A 20485-nucleotide genomic window follows, 5' to 3' on the forward strand; every position below is an offset into this window, starting at 1 on the left:
CACTGTATAATTGTGCTCATTTCACATACTAGCAAGGCAATGCTCAAAATCCTTCAAGATAGGCTTCAACAATATAGGCACCAAGAACTTCCAGATGTACAAGCTGGATTTAGAAAAGACAGAGTGACCAGAGATCAAATTGCCAACATCTGCTGGATCATGGAATAACCAAGGGAATTCCAAAATAATCTACTTCTGCTTCATTGACTACACTAAAGCCTTTGACTATGTGGATCACAGCAAACTGTGGAAAATTCTTAAAGAGATGGGAATACCAGGCTACCTTACCTGTCTCCTGAGAAACCTGTATGCAGGTCACGAAGCAACAGTTAGAAATGGACATGGAATAACAGACTGGTTCAAAGTTGGGAAAGGAGTAGGTCAAGTATCATCATCCTGCTTATTTAATTTATATGCAGAGCACATCATGCAAAATGCAGGGCTGGATGAAGTACAAGGTGGAATCAATATTGCCAGGAGAACTATCAGCAACCTTAGATATGCAGATGATACTACTTTAATGGAAGAAAGCAAAGAGGAACTAAAGAGCCTTTTGATGAAGGTGAAAGAGGAGAGTAAAAAGCCTGGCTTAAAATTCAACATTCAAAACACTAAGATTATGGCATTTAGTCCCATCACTTCATGGCAAATAGATGGGGAAAAAGTGGAGGCAGTGGCAGATTTCATTTTCTTGGGCTCCAAAATCACTGTGGATGGTGACTGCAGCCACAAAACTAAAACACGTTTGCTCCTTGGAAGAAAAGCTATGACCAACTTAGACAGTGTAATAAAAAGAAGAGACAACACTTTGGTGATAAAGGTCCATCTAAGTCAAAGCTATGGTTTTTCCAGTAGTCAGGTATGGATGTGAGAGCTGGACAATAAGCTTGAGCACTGAAGAATTGATGCTTTTGAATCGTGGTGTTGGAGGAGACTCTTGAGAGTCCCTTGGACAACAAAATCAATCCAGTCAATCCTAAAGGAAATCAACCTTGGATCTTCATTAGAAGGATTGAGGCTAAAGCTGAAGTTTCAATACTTTGGCTACCTCATGTGAAGAGCAGACTTGTTAGAAAGATGCGGACACTGGGAAAGATTGAGGGCAGGAGGAGAAAGGGGTGACAGGGGATGAGGTGGTTGGATACCATCACCAATTCAATGGACCTGAGTTTGAGCCAACTCTGGGAGATGGTGAGTAACAGAGAAGCCTGGTGTGCTGCAGTCATTGGTCACAAAGAGTCAGACATGACTTAGTGACTAAACAACTACAACAACAAAGCAACAAATAGTTAGTGGTAAAGGCTGTATAACTCTGTGAATATACTCAAAACCACTGTATCTTACACTTTAAAGGCTGAACTTAATGTATTTAAGGCTGAATTTACTTAATGTAAATTATATCACAATAGCACTATTATAATAAAGAGAAATGCAAGATGATGAACTTTATAAATATTTTATGACCCCAAAGAATGGTATGGTAGGCATGCATCTTCTTGATTTTCTGAAATTGAATGAATATCTCCAGGGTTTTTTCTTCCTTGTGTTAGAGAGAGAATTGTCGGCAACTCAGATTACACTTGGCCTTCTCAGTATTTTCTCTCAGCTTGAATTGATATTCAGAGGACTCAGTATTTTGCCCCCTTTCTTTTCTCTGGAACTTTCTCTCATTTCTAAGGGGCTTGTGTGACTTCTAAGCACAGTGAGGAGGGAACAAAGACTCTGTTTTGTGAATGTGTTTTGTCCTTTGGTGGTTGCTATTCTCTTCATGCTCAGGCAGAGATCGCTTGGCATAACCCACTAACTCCAATCTGGCCACTAGTTTTATGAATCAATGTGTTTTGTTCTCTTGCTTCTTCTTCAGACCATATAGGATGTAACTGTGAGGATACCACATCTTTTTTATTTCATCCACCTGTCAATGAATGATGTCTAGGTTTTTTTCTATGTTTTGGCTATTGTAAATTGTGCTGCTATGAATATAGGAATGCATGTATCTTTTTGAATTATAGTTTTGTCTGAATATATGCCCAAAGTGGGATTGCCGGATCATTTGGCAGCTCTGGGTTTCCTGGGTAGCGCTAGTGGTAAAGAACCTGCCTGCCAATGCAGGAGATATAAAGAGATGCAGGTTCCATCCTTGGGTCGGGAAGATCCCCTGGAGGAGGACATGGCAACCCACCACAATATTCTTGCCTGGAGCATCCCATGGACAGAGGAGCCTGGCAGGCTACAGTCCGTGGGGTCACAAAGAGCTGTACGTGACTGAAGCGACTTAGCATGTACGCATGGCAAACCAATTTTTAGCTTTTTGAGGAATCTCCATGCTGTTTTCCATAGTGGCTGCACCAATTTACATTCTCACCAACAGTGCAGAGGGTTCTCCTTTCTCTACACTCTCCAGTATTTGTTATTTGTAGACTTTTAAAACGATGGCCATTCTGGCCGGTGTGCGGTAGTAGCTCATTATAGTTTTGATTTGCATTTCTCTAATAATTAGTGATATGAGCGTCTTTTCATGTGCCTATTGGCCATCTGTATGTCCTCTCAGGAGAAATGTCTGTTTAAATCTTCTGCCCATTTTTTGATTGGGGTTGTTTGTTAGAAAATTGTTTTTAGACATAACGAAAGCTCGGTTGTAAAATAAAACAAAATAAAATAAATTGGAACTTAATGAAAGTAAAAACATTTGCTCTAGAATATCTTAAGAGAATGAAAACACATGTCACAGATTGGGAGAAAATATTTGCAAATAATTGTTAAAGGATTTGTACCTGGTTTATATAAAGAACTCTTCAAACTTAACAGTAAAAAACAAACAACCCCCCCCCAGGTTTAAAAAATATTCAAAATGTTTCAGCAGACATTCCACCAAAAAGATATAGAGATGGCAAACAAGCATATAAAGATAGTATCTTTATTCATTAGTAAATGCAGTGGAAAATGAGATTGTTTTCTTACTCTCTCGTTTTGATAGTTCATTGTTAGTATATAGAAATGCAACAGATTTTTGTGTATTGATTTTCTATCCTGCAAATTTACTAAATTTATTAGTTCCAACAGTTTTTTGGTGGCGTACTTAGGATTTTTTATATATAATATGTTATCTGCAAATATGATAGTTTTCTTTTTTCCTTTCTTATTTGGATGCCTCATTTCTTTTCTTGCTTATTTGCTCTGGTTTAGACTTCTGGTACTAAGTTGAATAAAGGTGGAAAGGCTAGATATCCTTGTCTTGTTCCTAATCTTAGTGAAAATACTTTTAGCTTTCAACTTTTTAACCTTTTTAACCTTGAGTGTGGGAAGAGCTATAGGCTTGTGATATATTGTGTTGAAGTGTGCCTTTATTGTGAAGAGTGTTCTCCATATACCCAATTTGTTGAGCATTTTTATCATGAATAGATGCTGAGTTTTGTCAAGGGATTTTTCTGCATCTATTAAGTTGATCGTATGATTATTGGCAAATTATATTATTTTGTTATCAGTTATCATTGATTTTGTTAATGTGGTGTAAAAATACCAATTAATTTGTGTTTGTTGAATCACTCTTACATCTTGGAAATAAATTTGACTTGATCATGACTTATGATCCTTTTAATGTATTGCTAAATTCAGTTTGTCAATATTTTGTTGTGGATTTTGACATTTATCTTAAGCATGGATATTGACCTATTGGTCCAATATGTCATTTAAGTCCAATGTTTCCTTTTTGATTTTTGGCTTGGATGATCTACCAGTTGATAAAAGTGTGACGTTGGGGTCCTCTACTATTTTTGTGTTGCTCTTTTTTCCTCCCCTTAGGTCTATTAATGTTTGCTTTATACATTTATGTGTGTACATATATATCTACAAATTTATATCCTCTTTGGATTGAAAGCAAAGCTTCTGTAGGCTAAGGAACCTATGACTAGGAGGCAGGGTCACAAAGTGGGTATCAGTCTGCATCATTGTTGCTAGGTTGTAGCACTAGCACTTATGCTTACTAGATGTATTGATTAAATTTTCACAGAGTTGGTTTCTTTTTTGTAAAATAGAAATGAAATGTATACTTCCTGGGATGGTTTTGGTGGTTAAATGAGTTAACTGAAGTTAAATATTTTGGATAATGCCTACCATGTTAAATATTTGATAAATAATAGTTTTATTATTTTTAAATAAAACCAACAATGTTTTCACAAGTTTCCAGTTCATTATGTTTAATGATCTACAAAAGATGTTTTCTTTTATACTAAACAGGAAATAATTTTCTGAAATGGATTTGGAGGGAAGTTGATTTTTGTTAAAGAGTGTCTCTGTTTGAAGCAGTGTTTCTATTGAGTGATTCCATATCTTTAGAAACATCTGCACCTTAATACTTTGATTCTGTTTGTTTTTCAGCAAGCAAGAAAACAGAAAATATGTACTGAGAATTTTCAGCTCTTTTCTAAACCTTTCAAAGTAATTTTTGTCATCAATTTTCCTCTAATATTTTATCTTCTGTTTGGTTCACTTCTCTGCTTTTTTGGGAGCACAAGATTTTGCATGATGAACTGAACAGCCACTTCCGCTTTCCTTTGAAATGGATACTTTTACTGGTTCCTTTTTATTGGTGTAAGTACAAGAGGTGTGAAAACTCTTTCAGATTTAGTGATTTAAAACAAAATATTCCTGTGAACATTTGAGTTGAACAATTTTAAAAGGGAAAATTGCATAAAGTGTTCTGCCTCCCGCCGCCCCCTCCGCCCCTGCACCCCCATCTCATTGTGAGGTATTTCCCTTCATCTTATTTTTAACTGAAGATCCATTTAGTTAATTCAATGATATATTTCTTAGCCTTGGAGACTTGAACATATGAAAGGAGCAAGATTGCCATGATATTTTAATTGCACAAAAGAAAAAAAGCAAAACTGCTTTTTTAGAACAGTTTTAGATTTACAGAAAAATTGTAAATATAGTACAGAGTTCCCATGTACGCTCATGCCCATTTTTCTCGTAAGTAACATCTTATATTAAATTTTCTATATTTTTATTATATTATATATATTTTATATAATTATATATTAATATATAATATAATTATATATTATATTACCCTTTTCACAGTTAACAAACCAGTATTGACACATTATTAAAGCCCACATTTATTTCAGATTTCCTTATTTTCTACCTGATGTCTGTTTTTATTTCTGAGACCCCATCCTGGCCACCACATTATAATAAGCCATTGTGTCGTCTCGGGTTCCTTTGGCTATGGCATTGTTGTTTTTGATGACCCTGACATTTTGGGGAGCTCTGGGCAGTTGTTTTGCAGAATACCCCTCAATTAAGGCTTATCTGATTTTTTAAAAATGATTAGATTGAAATGATAAGTTTTTGTAAGGAAGGTCACAGAGGTTAATTTCCATTTCTTCACATCATACCAGGGGTGCCTACTAACAACTGATCTCACTGTTGATGTTGCTCATCTGGCTTGGTTGTTTTTGTTGCTCATTGTTCAGTCGCTAAGTAATATCTGACTGTTTGAGACCCCCATGAACCGTAGGACACCAGGCTCCTCTGTCCTCCACTGTCTCCCGAATTTGCTCAAATTCATGCCCATTGAGTAGGTGATGCCATCTAACCATCTCATCCTCTGCTGCCCCCTTCTCCTTTTGCCTTCATTCTTTCCCAGCCTTTTCTGGCTTGGTAGTGTTGTCCAATTTCTCTACTGTGAAGTTACTCTTTTTTCCATTTCTTCATATTGTCCTCTGAAAAGATGTCATTTTGTGCAGCCCATATCTAAGGAATGGGGAATTATGAACTTATCCTAAATTCCTAACTCACACTAGTTCTTTTATTGCCTTTTTATTGCATTTTCCAGAATGTCTTGTAACTGAAATCATATTATGCAGCTTTTTCAGATTGTTTTCTTTCACTTAGCAGTATGCACTTAAAGTTCATGCATGTTTTTTGTTGTTGTTGTCGCTTCCTGTGTCTGTGTGTTTGCTCAGTCATGTCCAACTCTTTGTGACCCCATGGACTGTAGCCCTCCAGGGTCCTCTGTCCATGGGATTTCCCAGGCAAGACTACTGGAGCAGTTTGCCATTTCCTTTATAGTTCATTTCTTTTTATTACTGAATGTTATCCCAATGTGTTGATAAAATCAGCATGTTTATTTATTCACATATTGGAAGTCATTTGATTTCTTTTGGTTTTTGGTGATTGTGGATAAAGCTGATAATAAACATTTTTATTATCAAAAAGTGTTTTAGTTTTGTACAAAACATAAGTTTTCAAATCATTTGCATAAATACTGAGGAGTATGATTGTCGGATTTTATGGTAAAACTATATTTAACTCTGCAGGAAACTTACAAGCCATGTTCTAAAGTGTTTGTACCATAGTGCTTCTACCAGTAATGAATGTGCTGCATCCTTAGCGGGAATTTTTATTGTACATTTTTTGGATCTTACTCATTCTAACAGATGTGTAGGAGTATTTCATTGTTGTTTTAATTTGCAGTTTCCTAATGATAAATGATTTTGAGGATTCCTTCCTGTGTTTATTTTCCGTTTACATATTTTCTTTGATAACGTGTTTGTTCAGATATTATTTCGCATTTCTAAGTTGAGTTGTTGGTATTATTATTGTTGAGTTTTAAAGGTGATTTGTTTTATATTTTGGATCAGATACTCTATCATATTTATACTTTGCATATAATTTGTCCAGTCTATGACCACCTTTTAAATTTTCCTTACAATGTTTTCCACAGAGCAGAATTTTTAATTTAATAAAATCCAGTATATAATTTTTATTCTTTTATGAATCATACTACTGGTGTTAAACCTAAAAAATTTTTGTCAAAGCATTCAGACATTGTTTTATGTTTTCTTCTGGAAATTTTGCATTTGCATGATTTATATTTATGTCTAGGACCCATTTTGAGTTAATATTTATGAAAGTTATAAGACTGTGTCTTTGTTCAATATTCAATCATTTGTCAAAAGATTATCTTTCTCTGTTGACTTGCTTTTATTACCTAGACAAAAATCAGGAGATTATATTTGTGTGGGTTTGTTTCTAGGCTCTCTATTTTGTTTCATTAATGTGCACACTTTCACCAGTGCCATGTTTTTTTTTCCTTTTTTAACTATAACTTTATACTGAACCAGATAGAATAGTCCTCCAACTTTATTGTTATTTAAAATTATATGGGTTATTCTAAGTCTTTGGCCTTTCCTTAAAACTTAGAACCTGTTGATAACTATCTATAAAATAGTTTCGTGGGTTTTTTATTGTAACTGTGTTGAATATATAGATCAATTTGAGAAGAACTGATACTTTAATAATATTTAGTGTTTCAATCCATAAACATATTTCTCTGTTTATATTGATATTCTTTGATTTTTCAAATCAGAATTTTATAATTTTTCACACTTAGATTCTGCATATATTTTGTTATACTCAAACTGATGTCTTTTATCCATCTTTTTGAACTATTGGCAAATTTTTATATTTCTAAATATTTGGAAATTTTCCAGCTCTTGTTCCATTTTGTTATTTATTTCTAGCTTAACTCTGGTGTGGTTTGAAAGCATGCTTTATTTGAGAAATTGGCAGTCAGAGAAACAGTAAAGTTATTGAAGATGTGAATGATCCTATAAAACATCTTGATCTGCCATTGCTAGGTCACTGTGCCCTATTTGTCTAAGCCATACATTCTCTTCAAGTATGCATGGAGCATTCAGTAAATTATACCATAAGCAGTTAAACCAAAACTCAGTAGATTTCAAAATATTGAAATAGTTCAAAGTATGTTATCTAACATAACAGAATCAAATTTGGAGTTAGTACTAAGATATCTAGAAAAGCCTTTAACATTTGTAAACTGAGCCATACACTCCCATATCATCTATATGTTGGTAAAGAAATCTCAAGAAAAATTTAAAAACTGTTTCAAACTGAATGGTAATGAATAATAAAACATCTAAATTATGTAGTTTGTAGCTAAAGCAATGCTTTTATTAGGAAATATTAAACATATGCTATTAGAAAAATAGAAAATGCTATCATTAGAAATTTTCTAATAACAAGAAAGACAATCAGGGAAGAAAAAGAGCAAATTAAATCTAAAGCAGGCAGAAGGAAAGATATAATAAAGAGTAGAAACCAAGGAAACAGAAAATTAGCAAGGCACAATTTTCTTCATTGAAAAAATGAATAAAAATGATATGTCTCCAGTGAGAATAATCAGAAAAGAGAAAGCATACATTACCAATTTCAAGAAAGAAAAAAGTGCTATCACTTCAGATCCTACAGACATTATAGGGATAAAGGGGATATTATGAATAACTTCATGAACTGAATAATTTCCTTGAAAACATACAAGTTAGCAAAAGTAATCTAAGATTACATAGTAAATATCAATTGCCATTAATCTTTCAAAGAAATTGAATTTATAAATCTGCTCTGAGAAAATTTCAGGCACAGATGATGTCAGTGCTATGTTCTAAAATCATTTCAGGAAGAAATAATACCAGTGAAACTCCTTCTGCACAAGGAGGACAGAATGACCATATCTCAACTTGCTTTATGAGGCAAACTTAACTCTGATATCAAAACTTTTCAAAGATATTAGATATCAGAAGTAAATTTATTAATTATTATCAGACCTAGCCTCAATCTGAACAAAATATTAGCAATCAAATCTATAAAGTGGTAGTATGGCATGTCCCAAAAGGAGTTTATTACAAGAATCAAATTAGCTTGCATTTGGAATGAATACATGTAATCACAGGAATAAAAATTTGCAACTATGTATGGCAACCACTTTTAATTAGATTTATTGTAGTGATTATTTTTTAGAGTTAGAACATTACTTTGCATACCTGAAACTAGTGTTTTGTGTCGACTAAATCTCAATTAAAAATAATAAAAATTTGCCTTGGGGCTTCCCTGGTGTCTCAGTGGTAAAGAATCTGCTTGCCAATGCAGAGAGCATGGGTTTGATTCCTGATCTGAGAGGATCCCACATACTGTGGAACAACTAAGCCCATGAGCCACATCTATTGAGCCTGTGCTCTGGAGCCTGGGAACTGCAACCATTGAGCCCGCTTGCCAGCTACTAAAGCCTGAACACCCTAGAACGCATGCTTCATAACAAGAGAAGCCACCACAATGAGAAGCCAGTGTACCACAACTAGAGAGCAACCCTTGCTTGCTGCAACTAGAGATGAGCCCACACAGCAACGAAGACCCAGCACAGCCATAAACAAATGAATAAATAAAATTATTTTTAAAAGTCTGCCTTAATAATAAAAAATGTCAAGAATATAAAATTGAAAAGTATATGAGTATGACAATAACAAAATTTGTGCTCAGTTCAGTTCAGTTGCTCACTCGTTTCCAACTCTTTGTAATCCCACAGCCTGCAGCATGCCAGGCTTCCCTGTCCATCAGCAACTCTCGGAGCCTACTCAAACTCATGTCCATTGAGTAGGTGATGCCATCCAACCATCTCATCCTCTGTCATCGCCTTCTCCTCCCACCTTCAATCTTTCCCAGCATCAGGATCGTTTCAAATGAGTCAGCTCTTTGCATCAGGTGCTGGGTTTAGGCAATTTCAGGCTAGAGAATGAGTCAGAGGAACACTTGGGGAGAGTCTTGGTTGCTCTATGGTTTACATTAGTTTCTAATAAATAATTTCTAAAACACAATTGCTACTGCCACAGAGACACGTATGTAGTTAGTATAATAAATAATAACTTTTATGACTTTGTCTTTTGATGTCACTCTGTTTATATCTTTTAGTGATTTGTGTAAGAGCACCATGTAACATATATTAGTATGAAAAAGAGGTATTAAAAGTTACATGCATAATAATGTTAACACTATGTAAAAGTGAATTTTCAAGACCATTAATGATTTCTCTTTAAAGTAGATTATGGAAGTCAAATATCCTATGTTTGAAAATGACATCTCATTATCATGAATGCTTTCCACCATTTTTAGTCTTATTTTAACCTCATTTTAATAATTTTATTTTGAATAATACCAGTATATTTACTTTGTAATTACCCCCACTGTTAAAAATAATAGGTTTCCTCCCAGAGCATTCTCATATATATTAATAAGTCTTCAAAGGAAAGATCCTCCTCAAGTTACACTGGGGTTATGTCCTTATAAACTCATTATTAATTGAAAATATGCATGTCAAAATGCATTTGATACACCTGATGTACTAAGCATCACAGCTTAGCCCAGCCTGCCTTAAATATGCTCAGAGTACTTACATTAGACTACAGTGAGGGAAAATCATCTAACACAGTGCCTATTTGTGGAATATTTCATGTAATTTATTGAATTCTGCACTGATAGTGAAAAACAGAATGGGCATATGGATCGAGAATGGTGGTAAGTAGACTTAGGTGTGTTTCCCCTTGTGATTGCACTTTCCTGGTGGCTCAGACAGAGAGCCTGATGAACTATGGACAGAGGTTCGTGACATTGTACAGGAGACAGGGATCAAGACCTTCCCCATGGAAAAGAAATGCAAAAAGGCAAAATGGTTGTCTGAGGAGGCCTTACAAATAGCTGTGAAATGAAGAGAAGCGAATATCAAAGGAGAAAAGAAAAGATATTCCCATTTGAATGCAGAGTTCCAAAGAATAGCCAGAAGAGATAAGAAAGTCTTCCTCAGCGATCAATGCAAAGAAATAGAGGGAAACAACAGAATGGGAAAGACTAGAGATCTCTTTAAGAAAATTAGATATACCAAGGGAATATTTCATGCAAACATGGGCTCAATAAAGGACAGAAATGGTATGGACCTAACAGAAGCAGAAGATATTAAGAAGAGGTGGCAAGAATACACAGAAGAACTGTACAAAAAAGATCTTCACAACCCAGATAATCATGATGGTGTGATCACTTACCTAGAGCCAGACATCCTGGAATGTGAAGTCAAGTGGGCCTTAGAAAGCATCACTACGAACAAATCTAGTGGAGGTGATGGAATTCCAGTTGAGCTATTTCAAATCCTCAAAGATGATGCTGTGAAAGTGCTGCACTCAATATGCCAGCAAATTTGGAAAACTCAGCAGTGGCCACAGGACTGGAAAAGGTCAGTTTTCATTCCAATCCCTAAGAAAGCCAATGCGAAAGAATGCTCAAACTACCACACAATTGCACTCATCTCACACGCTAGTAAGGTAATGCTCAAAATTCTCCAAGCCAGGCTTCAGCAATACGTGAACCGAGAACTTCCAGATGTTCAAGCTGGTTTTAGAAAAGGCAGAGGAACCAGAGATCAAATTGCCAACATCTGTTTGATAATCAAAAAAGCAAGAGAGTTCCAGAATAACATCTATTTATGCTTTATTGACTATGCCAAAGCCTTTGACTGTGTGGATCACAGTAAACTGGTGAGAATTCTTAAAGAGATGGGAATACCAGACTACCTGACCTGCCTCTTGAGAAACCTGTATGCAGGTCAGGAAGCAACAGTTCGAACTGGACATGGAACAACAGACTGGTTCCAAATAGGAAAAGGAGTACGTCAAGGCTGTATATTGTCACCCTGCTTCTTTAACTTATATGCAGAGTACATCATGAGAAATGCTGGGCTGAAAGAAGCACAAGCTGGAATCAAGATTGCCGGGAGGAATATCAATAACCTCAGATACTCAGATGTCACCACTCTTATGGCAGAAAGTGAAGAGGAACTAAAAAGCCTCTTGATGAAAGTGAAAGAGGAGAGTAAAAAAGTTGGCTTAAAGCTTAACATTCAGAAAACTAAGATCATGGCATCTGGTCCCATCACCTCATGGGGAATAGATGGGGAGACAGTGGAAACAGTGTCAGACTTTATTTTTTTGGGCTCCAAAATCACTGCAGATGGTGACTGTGGCCATGAAATTAAAAGACGCTTACTCCTTGGAAGGAAAGTTATGACCAATGTAGACAGCATATTAAAAAGCAGAGACGTTACTTTGCCAACAAAGGTCCGTCTGGTCAAGGCTATGGTTTTTCCAGTCGTCACGTATGGATATGAGACTTGGACTGTGAAGAAAGCTGAGCGCCGAAAAATTGATGCTTTTGAACTATGGTGTTGGAGAAGACTCTTGAGAGTCCCTTGGACTGCAAGGAGATCCAACCAGTCCTTCCTGAAGGAGATCAGTCCTGGGTGTTCATTGGAAGGACTTATGCTGAAGCTGTAACTCCAACACTTTGGCCACCTCATGTGAAGAGTTGACTCACTGGAAAAGAGCCTGATGCTGGGAAGGATTGGAGGCAGGGGGAGAAGGGGACGACAGAGGATGAGATGGCTGGATGGCATCACCGACTCGATGGACATGAGTTTGAGTAAGCTCCAGGAGTTTGTGATGGACACGGAGACCTGGAGTGCTGCGATTCATGGGGTCACAAAGAGTCAGACATGACTGAGCGACTGTACTGAACTGAACTGGTGGCTCAGATGGTAAAGAATCTGCCTGTACTGTGGGAGACCTGGGTTTGATCCCTGGGTTGGGAAGATCCCCTGGAGGAGGGCATGGCAACACACTCTAGCATTCTTGCCTGGAGAGTCCCCATGGATAGAGGAGCCTGGCGGGCTATAGTCCATAGGATCACAAAGAGTTGGACAGAACTGAGTGACTAAGAACATTCACATATACACACATACCCTTGTGACTGGGGCTTCTCTAGTGCCTCAAATGGTAAATAATTTGCCTGCAATGCGGGAGACCCAGGTTTGATCCCTGGGTTGGGAAGATCTGTTACAGAAGGCATGGCAACCCACTCCAGCACTCTTGCCTGGAGAACCCCATGGACAGAGGAGCCTGGTGGGCTATAGTCCATGGGGTCACATAGAGTAGGATACAACTGAGTGCCACACACACAAACACTCTCTTGTGATTGCGTGGCTGACAGGAAGCTGTGGCTGCCACTGCCCAGCATCACAATAAAGGATCAGACAAAATATCTAAAAAGATCAAAACTCTAAATTCAAATACAGTTTCTACTGAACGCATATGGCTTTCTCACTATTGGAAAGTTGAAAAATCCTAAGTCGAATCACTATAAATCAGGAATCGTCTGGTACTTCATTACTGGATTTCATTAATTCAGATTATTCTAGTAATGTTAAAAATGCCAGAGATATTTTTAGGGATTCAAGCACAATATTTTTCTTGTAAAATCACATAGATTCACTCTGAAAGGCCAATATCACATCTAAAGTTACTTTGCTCTGAACTACTAACTACCTGTCCAAATTAGTGACATTTTGGGCCAAGAGTTGGTGGCATTTTCTAGTTGGCCTTGACAAGTCTCTGAACCATAGCATGTAGAATTCACCCTATTTCTGATTGTTTTGTAAAACATGAAGAGGTTGTAGCAGAGGAAAAAAAATCCAGAATTCTCCTTAGGTGATTAGGGTTTTGGTCCTAAAATCCAGGTCCAGATGATCTCACTCTAAAATTCATTTAACTAGCTCTTCTGCTGAGAGTGGAAACTGATGGGTGGCAATGGGTGCTAGGCGATGGCCTCACCTACACCCTTTAGGCAGACATCAGTGTAAAAAGGTAACATAGCCCTGTCCAGTTTTGGATAATAGCCAGTAGGCTTTTGTACTCCAAACTCATTATCAGTTGCTGGAGGGCACCCAGTGATTTTTGATCAAAATGCCTTTGTGGGTTTGTCCAGTAATATTTTAAATTTTGTGTACCACTTATTAACAAAAGTCAATGAAATAAATATCTCCTCACTAATGTTGAGTGAGTACAGTGACCAATTTATCCTAGATGTGTGGGTAATAAATATCATGTAAAAATTTTCAAAATTTTTATCTGAGGCTATAAGCAGCCACTCTAACTGTGGAAGGAGTAATTTCCATGTAATAAATGTTTTTTCTTACTCTGGACTAAAGGCTGGCATTGTATAATATTTCATAAAATTCTCTTTGATATTCTCCAAAGACATGGTCTCTTTTAGTATTGTGAGGTTTGGGGTCTTAATAGTGATTGCCTGTTTGGCATAATGATCAACAAGGTCATTTCCTTTGGCTTGAGTATCTCTTTATGAATGGCCATCTAACCTGAAAATAGCCAATTCCTTAAAAAAAAAAAATTAGAGCTATTAAAATGTCCCTAATATGCTGACCATTCTAAATTAGGGTTCCTCCTTAGATTAAGCATCTCTATTCTAAAGCTTTTAGAAATAATAGACTATTTCCAAAGTGTTTCTGCCATTAGTGTGTGTATAAACACCCTACTTTTTTCATTTAGCCAGGAAGCTTATGGGGATCAAAACCAACTTTGTCATCTGGGCAAATTTTGCTTCTGGAAAGGGATCATATTCTAGTGGTGAGTTGAGATCTGTTATAATGTATCCTGCCTGATATTTTCTGGTTCCATTATTAACATATGACCTACAAATAAGATTAAATCTAGGTTCCCAGGCATGTTTTAATACAGCTATTAGGATTGTCTTGATAAATCTATCAGATATTTGAAAACCAGCACTTAGGGACTAATGAGCTTTCCTTCTGTGCAAGAAAAGTAGAATTTAAAGTATTACAATGATGAATGGAAATACAGTAAGTAATATAACTTGGTAGGAAATAGCCTTCCTACTGGTAAATATTGCATAGTTTTGGTAGACAGCAAAATTTAGCAGCTTAAACCATTAAGTTTAAGACAAACCCTAAAAGAAATTATGTTAGCAGAAGCCTCTAGATGTGGCATCTGTGGCAATCAGCTTTAAATTGAGTAGAACTTTGATACTGGGCTAATGGAAAACAGTTACCTGACACTGATCTGTGATAATTCCATAAAGTTGAGTCAGAACACTGAGGGCTTGTTCAGATCTCTCATGTATGAATAGGTAGCGAGATTAGTGACAAGGTAGGCCTATAGTTGGGGCTTCCCTGGTGGCTCAGTGGTAAAGAATCTCCTTGCCAATGTAGTAGATGTGGGTTCATTCCCTGGGTTGGGAAGATCCCCTGGAGAAGGAACCCACTTCAGTGTTCTTGCCTGGAAAATTCCATGGACAGAGGAGCCTGGTGGGCTACATACAGTCCATGGGGTCGCAAAGGGTTGGATCCAACTTAGCCACTAAACAACAGCAACAAGGCCCTTTGTGAGAGGTTATTGAATTTTTTAAAGCACAAAATGCCTATTCATGTTTAAACTCCCAGGTAAGAGATTTGGTTAACAAAGATGTGGTTAAGTCATACAGTATTGGCAATTTCTGAAAATTGGTGTGGTAGGAAGAATGCTTAAAACAGCCCCCCAAATTTCCTGATGTAACCCTGGTATAATCGTTTCCCCTGTGTGTAGATAAAGGCCTGTGAAAATGATAAATAGCACTTGTGTGATTAGATTTTGTTACATGGCAAAGGTGAAAATATTTTATGGGTGTAACTGAGATCCCTAATTAGTTGACTGAGTGATTCAAAAGGGATATTATTTTGGATAGGACTGACTTAATCAGATGAAAGCTGTAAAAGCAGGAAGCTTGCCTGCTGTCCTCAAAGAAAAAGAAACAGCCAGGTTGAAGGGCGCCAGTGGAGAGCACCAGTCTCTAGAGCTGAGGACATCAATGCTATAACCATAAAAAGTTAATGAGCTTGGAAGAGACCTTTCAACTCTAGATGGGACTACAATGTGGCTGATACCTTGATTTCAGCTGGTAAGACCCTGAGCAAAGCACTCGTCTAAGCCATGCCTGGACTCCTGACACATGCGCATTGTGACATTATAAATGTATGCTGTTTTGAGCACCTAAGTGTGTGCTAATTTGCTGTTGCAATAGAAAATTCATACATTTGGGGACCCTTTGCCTGCTATAGCCAATGAGAGCCAGGAGTCATCTGATGATCTTTTAGTTACTAACCTGGAAAAATTCTGAATTGTTACAATTTTTTAGGAATGAGAAATGCACCTCCTTGATATAAATTATGCCCCAAGGAATATACTTTACTTTGATGAAATTTTGCTTCTCCTCAGAAAGTGTATAGCTTATTGGGTATAAAACAGTAGGCAGAGAGATAGAGTCAGTTCTAGAGCTCAGCTGAACTTGAGTCCAAAAAAGATGGTCAATATATAAGATAAAAACAAAATCTGGGAAGGTAACTCAGGTCTTGGTTGAGGACTTTACTGATTTTCCTGAGAGAGAGCAAAGAAATGACTGAATATGAATGATGTCAAATAACAGAAAACAGATTTATAGCTGTAAATTATGAACCAAAATAAAAGAATATTTGGGTTTTGTACTGTATGCAGGTCAGGAAGCAACAGTTAGAACTGGACATGGAACGACAGACTGGATCCAAATAGGGAAAGGAGTACGTCAAGGCTGTATGTTGTCACCCTGGTTATTTAACTTATATGCAGAGTACATCATGAGAAATGCTGGGCTGGATGAAGCATAAGCTGGATTCAAGATTGCCAGGAGAAATATCAATAACCTCAGATATGTAGATGAAACCACACCTATGGCAGAAAGTGAAGAGGAACTAAAAAGCCTCTTGATGAAAGTGAAAGAGGTGAGTAAAAAAGTTGGCTTAAAGCTCAACATTCAGAAAACTAAGATTATGGCATCTGGTCCCATCCCTTCATGGCAAATAGATGGAGAAACACTGGAAACAGTGGCAGACTTTATTATTTTGGGCTCCAAAATCACTGCAGATTGTGATTGCAGCCATGAAATTAAAAGACGCTTATCCCTTGGAAGGAAAGTTATGACCAATGTAGACAGCATATTAAAAAGCAGAGACATTACTTTGCCAACAAAGATCCATCTAGTGAAAGCTATGGTTTTTCCAGTAGTCATGTATGGATGTGAGAGTTGGACTATAAAGAAAGCTGAGCACTGAAGAATTGATGCTTTTGAACTGTGGTGTTGGAGAAGACTCTTGAGAGTCCCTTAGCAAGGAGATCCAACCAGTCCATCCTAAAGGAAATCAGTCCTGAATATTCATTGGAAGGACTGATGTTGAAGCTGAAACTCCAATCCTTTGGCCACCTGATGTGAAGAACTGACTCACTGGAAAAGACCCTGATGTTGGGAAAGATTGAAGGCGGGAGGAGAAGGGAACGACAGAGGATGAGATGGTTGGATGGCATCACTGACTCAAAGGACATGAGTTTGAGTAAGCTCCGGGAGTTGGTGATGGACAGGGAGGCCTGGCATGCTGCAGTCCATGGGGTAGCAAAGAGTCAGACATGACTGAGAGACTGACCTGAACTGAATTGAACTATTAGGATGTAGGAATTGATTACTAGATTTCTACTCCTGAGATTTTGAAGAAATCATTATCCCTGCCCTTTGGATTTTTTTTTTTTTTTCCTTTTCTTTCTTAGCTTAGAAAATAGAACTATTACGAAGAGTAATACAAGGTTAATGACATTTCTCTCTTTGGTTTTTATCTTGCTACTGATTTCAGTATTTCCTTTGGCTCTGGTTTTAGAGGGTGTGTTCCAAGCCTGGGGAGATGTCTGGGGAGTTCAGCTCAAATAATGTTGGAAAATCAGCATTATTTATGCCCAGAAGTATGATCATTCCTTAGACATGTAACTTCTATTAAGAGTACAGGTAAATCAATGTTTAAATTATCTATGACCTGCTAATGATCAAGGAGTCCTCAGGAATGTCCAGGAATATGCCATCAGGAGAGCTTCTTTTTTGGAGTAAATCCCCTACCCCACCCCATTTGATAGTGGGTGTGATGTCACAAGGAGAGAAGAATGTTTCTCTCTGAAAGGTCTGAGGGTGACAGCCTGGCCAGGCAAACTGTTTGAAGGCTATTGAAAGTACCTATCACTTGATTGCTGTTGGTTCCCAGTGAGAGGTTTGATAAGAGTTTCAGGAAATATGACATGTCATGTGTTAGTTACTCAGTCATGTCTGACTCTTTGCGACCCCATGGACTGTAGCCCTCTCAGCTCCTCTGTCCATGGGATTCTCCAGGCAAGAATACTGGAGTGGGTAGCCATTCCCTTCTCCAGGAGATCTTCCTGACCCAGGGATCAAACGCAGATCTCCTGCACTGTAGGCAGATTCTTTACTGTCTGAGCTATAGGGAAGCCCTGTCTTACAGCCCATCAATTCAAAATCTGCAAGGTTTTTCTTTAGTATTTAGAGAAACCGACCCTTGAAATAAAAGAAAATTGGTCACTTGATTCCCCCTTGGAGAAGCTTCATTAATTGCCCCACTTTATTTTTTTTTTCTCTTTTGTGTCTTAGCTAAAAAAATCAGTGCAACTATTTTTCCAATATCCTTTCCATTAAAAATGTATACTATTGAGAAATTAAGGAAGAGTCTATGAGAAAGATTTTTCAAGGACACTCTCCAGCCTTTGATAAGCAGGATTTAATACAGCTTTACTGTCAAATTCTAGCTTTACTTTTTTCTTTATGAAATTTCACATTTTACTCTTCACTTTCCCTCACTTTTATTCCACTTTTATTTTTACTCAAGTCTTGTGAGCATGGTGGTTGCATGTTGGGATTTGGGGGTTGGGCAGGAAGGTACAGTCTCTGAAGTCATCCCAAGTTGCAGTCTTAGGCAGGTAAATGTAAACAGTGGGACCCAGATGTGAGGTCTGATTCACAAGTGATCCTGGCCCTCCTCCAGAGGGAATGCCAGCTTAGTGTTAGATATTCATTCACCCTTCACAGGGGACAGGGTTTTTTTTTCTCATTTTTCTCCTAAGTACAGTGTGTTCCCATCTGTGTACCTGGGCATCAGAGTTTGAGGACCTTGTGTATTAAGGCTTTATTTCCATAGGGCTGATAGGGAAGATGAGATCGGGTGGATGTTAGGTATTTGGTATTAGCATATTGGTTTCTGCCATTTCACACCCAGACAACACCTGGAGGGAAACTTTTTTAGGATTTTTTCCAGTTTTCCCTGCAAGTACTTGTGGGGTTCTTGGGTGTAAACTTGGAAGGAAAGTTATGACCAACCTAGACAGCATATTAAAAGCAGAGACATTACTTTGCTGACAAAGGTCTGTCTAGTCAAGGCTGTGGTTTTTCCAGTCGTCATGTACGGATGTGAGAGTTGGACTGTGAAGAAAGCTGAGCGCAGAAGAATTGATGCTTCTGAAGTGTGGTGTTGGAGAAGACTCTTGAGAGTCCCTTGGACTGCAAGGAGATCCAACCAGTCCATCCTAAACGAGATCAGTCGTGGGTGTTCATTGGAAGGACTGATGTTGAAGCTGAAACTCCAATACTTTGGCTACCTCATGTGAAGAGTTGACTCATTGGAAAAGACCCTGATGCTGGGAAGGATTGGGGGCAGGAGGAGAAGGGGATGGCAGAGAATGAGATGGCTGGATGGCATCACTGACTCGGTGGACATGGGTTTGGGTGGACTCCAAGAGTTGGTGATGGACAGGGAGGCCTGGCATGCTGTGATTCATGGGGTCGCGAAGAGTCGGACACGACTGAGCGACTGAACTGAATTGAACTGAACTGGGTGTAAACTTAATTTGTCTGTGTCTCTCTCAGGCTCACCTACTCTCAGACTTGAGCGATTCAACTCTGGTTGATTCTTCCTACCAGCTTATATACCACTCAGCATCGTATGTCTCAGGTGAGCAGATTGGTGGATGCTGCGTGCTTTCACAGTCCTGTTTTTATTTTCAATTTTTTTCCCTTGGCAGTTTTTATTATCTAATTGAAGTTATTAATTTGCGTCTTCAAGGTTTTTTCCTATTGTGAGGGAGGGAGAAACCCTATTTCTCCAAACCTCTGAGAAGACATCAGAATGCAGCAACTGGTTTTTATGCAATTTTCCTTCTATTTGGGTTGAATCTAAAGCATTTTCCAATACTGTGTCTTAAACAAAGCCATTTTCTCTGGAAAGTCAGCTGACCACTAGCTGTGTGAAACTGTTTGGAGATTATAATCAGATAGTAAATTAGAAAATAATGCTGAGTTCTAAGTTCCTATTTTCATCTTTGCAGGAGAAAATAATGCTGAGTTCTAAGTTCCTATTTTCATCTTTGCAGGATTAGTGTAATCAATTTTTATGAAAAGAATGCTTAAAATAAAAAAAATTAACTTTTAAAAATTAATTATATGACTCATAACACTAATTTCAAAAGCAATTTATTTGTTTAGACAGAACCAGAAATTATAATTTTATTCTTTAATTCTGTATCCCATATTTTGCAGTGGGTAATTTGTCAACAATGGCTCTATTTATGACAGCATAAGTTCATATAATATTATAAATCAACTTTTAAAATGAATGATACTATAAAACCAGAGTTTAACCAAAATCCTAACCTTAATAATTCATGTTAATATCAGAGGGGAAAGTGTCATTTCAGATCAAAACACTTGGCAAGACACTGAGAGGTATTCCCACTAATTCTACCAGTGGATTTTATTTATATACATGTTTTTATATATATATAAATATCTATAGGTCTATAAGCTCAGTCTCAACATATCTATCTGGGTCTTTTTTATGGGTATTCTAAGGTTAAACAAAGCAAGTTATATTTCCCATTTC

This window comes from Cervus canadensis, chromosome 14 (assembly GCF_019320065.1).
Source record: "Cervus canadensis isolate Bull #8, Minnesota chromosome 14, ASM1932006v1, whole genome shotgun sequence".
NCBI classification, from domain to species: Eukaryota; Metazoa; Chordata; class Mammalia; order Artiodactyla; family Cervidae; genus Cervus; species Cervus canadensis.